The 4,623-nt window shown below is 38.6% G+C and overlaps 1 pseudogene; it reads right to left on the bottom strand.

The window, feature by feature from the left end:
- Positions 1-1,935: 1,935 nt before the first annotated feature.
- Positions 1,936-4,283, bottom strand: LOC127664600 (triosephosphate isomerase-like; annotated as a pseudogene).
- Between the last annotated feature and the right edge of the window lie 340 nt (positions 4,284-4,623).

Raw genomic sequence — 4,623 nt, 5'->3', positions numbered from 1 at the left:
GTTGGTTGTTGGTCTGCCAGTCTCACAGACAATGTTGGGTGTATTGATGTTAACCCACTTGGAATATGAGGAAGGGCCTTTCTTCCCTAATATTTACCATCATATGCAACATGGGGTGGGGGGGACAGTTTTTGTTACCAAGGAAGGGGAAGAGAGTAGGTTTCAGTATTTGTCAATCATTAGAGCAGGAGAAAAAGTGCAAATGTTTCCAGGACATATTGATTACGAGGCAAATCCTGGAGTAGAAATAAATCTGGACTGCAGAAAATTATAAGCAGGCAACGAATCTTTAAAAAAAAAAAAGAATCAAGTGCATTATTTTAAAAAACATACAGAAATAACAAACTAAAATTAATCAAAAAGTCTACATAACTTACTAAACTTGTATGCAATTAGAACTTGGAATGAAAGCTGTATTCCTCCACAATTTACTTTAGCATTTGACTTACATGGTCAATTTTTTTTATCAATATATACATTGGAATCAAGGATTTCTGCAATACTTTCTAAGGCGTCTGTCTACTCTTGTTACGTACTGTGAGGCTCACTTGTGCACTATGATACTCCGTTAAAGAGCCTTCCACCTTGGGGACTGTGTGAACAGTCTTTCTGTGATGTGAGCAATGACTTTGGCCTCAGCCAATCCTTGTAAGACTGTGCCAGCCCCTCCACTAAAACACCCAGGATATGTTGTTGCATCCGTTTGACTCTGTCCAAAAAGGAGCAGAGATTCTCTCTGCTCTCAGGTCCCCAGCCTAGCATGGAAGTCTGCTGTTTGCCCTTTTGCCACTGTGAGCTTTATCTGGGGAAGGAAACTGACACAAAGCCTGTTCTCAGAAGGTGAGTGTCTCAAATCACATTCTCCCTGCATTTTCTCACCTTGCACCACTCCTGGGACGGTTTACCTGGTATGCAAAGAAAAAGAATAACTCAGTTTCCACCACGGAATACCTGGATCAGTTAAGAAACTGAAGACATGGTATCTTGAATTTTTTTTTCTTCTCTGTATTTTTGTGTAAGACATTTCTCTTCAAACCAGAGAGTGTAAAGAAAACAGCAGAAACCCAGAAAACAATCTATTATTATTATTATTATTATTATTTACTGTTATTATGATTATTAAAATTATAATGGTAAAAGAGTAATCTGTAGCCTATCTCCTGATCCCCAAACAAGCATGCTTTGAAGACTCCCACACTGTTCTCTTTGGGAGGGCGCATAGCACAGAATTCCCATCCATCAAAGCAATAATAGTGAGCTGGCATACAGTGCATCTTCACTGCCAGTTTAACCAGATTTAGAATCTTTGTGGATCTGCTTCCAGAGTGTTTATTAAAGAGGAAGGGAAGAGTCATCCTAAATGTGGGCTAGAGTCTGGAACTGCACAAAACGCAGTTAAAGTAACACCTCCTCTCCCTCCCCTCCCCTCTCACTCCTTCCCTCTTCCTAAAACGCCCAGTGGTTCCTGACAGTGGATACAATGTGACCAGCTGCTTGTTCAATCAAACTGTGAGCTACAACAAGCCCTTCTTTTCTGAAATTCCATTTGTCTGGCATTTTGTTACAACACCAAGAAAAGTAACTAACACAAATGCTACCCAATGAGAGTCTTACAAAATTATCACCATTGTTGACTCTAACATGCGGTTTGCAAGCATGTTCTGCTTTCTTGGCTTCCACTAAGTCAGAGAAAATCCCTGAAGAAAGAAAGAAGCAACACTCAGCTTTAGCTGTGAGGCAAATTATAAAGAAAAGATACTCTACTTGGTTGGGGTTATGAGACTCAATTCTGATGCAATCAAACCAGAGAAATTGCTTGTAAACTTGAGATACATTTACATTTTAGATGATTCTCTACTTGATTAGCAATGTTAATAATTTCGGCATACCAAATACATTCAGTTTGTGACATAACGATTTTAGTTCTTCTTCGCATTATCTGTGATGATAATTATCTGTGATGAGATTGGTTTGTTCGAAAATAATTTTCTCAGTGTCACCAGCTTCTTTTTCATCTTACCTTCTCACCAGTGGGGACAAACATCCTCTGCTAGGGCATGCACCGCTCACTTTCTGCCCAGTCAACTCTGGTTTCCCAGTGAAGCTTCTTTCCCAGTACCTCAGCACTACCCATGGTGGCTCCTATGTCTTTGATCCTGCCAGGGCTGATCTCCCCAGTGAAGTCCCCACTTGGTCACTTTGCAACCCTTCTGCACAGCCACAGCAATTTTGGGATCCAGCTTCTGCTTGGCGAAGTCGATGTAGGTGGATGTAGGCAGATGTAGGCAGGTCAGCACAAACCACCTCAGTGTCTGCCAGCACCTTGACTGCATTTCTGATGCAGATGAGTTCTCCCAGGAACTTCTTCCTCCCCTGCCCCCCCCCATGACAAACTTTCTGGAAGACATCATTGAACTATGTCTAATTCCCTGCCCAAAAGTTTAGTAACCACTCCCACCAGTCACAGGCTTCTGATGACATCATTTACCCCAACTGTGGCCTAAATGCACACTGTACCTTCCTGAACCTTTTACATCTCCCTAATGGTTGAGACCAGGTCAGTCCCTTTACCTCTTACAATGGTTAGAATCAAATGTCACCAAGAAGGCTTCCTGGCAGAGGAGTCAAAGGAGTAGAACTGACTGTAACTTTGCGTCCTAACAAAGGCAAGAGAGTGAAATCACCTTCCTTTCCTGGAAAGTAATATATATTTTTCCAGTATATATTAAGGCGATGATCCTTTTACCCTTGGAGACCAGGAATACTCCCCTCTCCCACAGTTCTGAAGCTCTCGTATTTGGTTTGTAAACCATTCTACATGTAAGAGGAATACACATCCAGGCCTTCAAAATGAAAAACATTACAAAAATCTTGCTGTAACAATGTATGTAGGTGCAAACCTGTAACCTTACCATCCTGAACCTGAGGCCAGTCTAGGTTACACGGTCAGATCTTATCTCAAAAGGTAATTGTGGTCCTAAGTAGGAATATCTCAACTAGAAAATTTCAAAGATAAGCAAATTAAAAGAGATATATTCACATGCAAGATATAATATTTAAAACACAATGCAAATGTACTAATATAAATTATTAAAATAATTACAGGCAATGACAAGCATTTATGTGTCTGCTAAGTTTAAGAATTCAGTATATCTGATGCAAACAACAATTCAATTTATTAATATGACTATTCTGAATTACATTATTGAAAACAGTTAGTGTACTATGAAATACACAGTGTTAGAACTTTATGCTACTTGTATGTTTTTAATGATTTTTCTGTGAATTATTTCTTTGGAAGATCTTTTCATATTATTTGCATATTCACAGAATATTGTGAAATGCTTTACCTTATCATTAAATTATATGCCAAGATATATCCTTTTCAGTTACCATAGAAAAATGTTCACACACACACACACACACACACACACACCCCCTAAAGGTTTCAAAAGTTAGTAAGAGCAGAAAAAAAATATTTTCAAAAATTTCCTCATATTTCTATCATCTGTAATTCTTTCTGGGAATGGCTTTTCTCAGATGAGTTAAAGAACTCTTCATTAGAAGGGAAAACCCAGACCCACGATTCGGCTGTCCTGTCACTGCTTGTACTTCACCGAGAGCTTGTGACAGTCAGGGCAAACAGAGCCCTTGACCATGAACCACAGATGGGTGGTGATTAGGAAGCTGTCTCTAAACTCTATGGAAGTCAGTTTTCAGTGAATTCCTTTCTAAAGGCCAAAGGGTCTTTTAGGTCGTAGGGATCAAAGTGAAGGTGTCAGGCTTAGTAACAAATACCATTACTAGCTAAGCCATCTTATTTACCCAAAATTCCATCCTTTAGCCAAAAATGTCTTTCTACTTACTATATAACAATCCAGGTTGACTCATGACAACAGCCTTGCCTCAGCTCGCCATATGCTGGGACTACTGGGGTAAGCTTCAGTTGTTTTTTTTTTTTTTTTAAACATTTGTGTTGTGATGTACTTTAGAAATCTAAGCATTGAAAACAAATCTATCAACATATTCTACTAATTATTTCCAATTCATAAAAAGCAATTAGCTGAAAATTGTCTTCTAGATGTTAACACTTAACATAGAAAAAAGCTATGACACTAGTATACAAGTTTTTCTCCATAATTATCATGATATTCATTAGTTACCTCCATAAAAAAATGCCTTTCAAGAACTAGGACCCCTGTCTCCACAGAAATATCACAAGTCACATGTACAATTTTGTGTTTTCTGATAACTGTATTTGAAAACCAGGTGTAGTCTGTCATGGTAGTGCACACTTATAACCCCAGTACATGATAGGCTAGGCTGAGGCAGGAGGATTATTGAAAGTTTGAGGTGCCTGATTTTAGTGAGATTGCTTCAAATTTCTCTCCATTTAGTTTGAGGTTAGCTACTGGTTTGCTGTATATTGCTTTTATTATGTTTAGGTATGGGCCTTGAATTCATGTTTTTTCTAAGACCTTTAACATGAAAGGATGCTGAATTTTATCAAATGCTTTTTCAGCATCTAATGAAATGACCATGTGTTTTTTTTTCTTTGAATTTGTTTATGTAGTGGATTACATTGATGGATTTCCTTATATTGAACCATCCCTGCATCCCTGG

The sequence above is a fragment of the Apodemus sylvaticus genome, chromosome 14 (genome assembly GCF_947179515.1).
Source record: "Apodemus sylvaticus chromosome 14, mApoSyl1.1, whole genome shotgun sequence".
In the NCBI taxonomy this organism is placed as follows: Eukaryota; Metazoa; Chordata; class Mammalia; order Rodentia; family Muridae; genus Apodemus; species Apodemus sylvaticus.
This window is presented reverse-complemented; position numbering and strand designations above follow the sequence as displayed.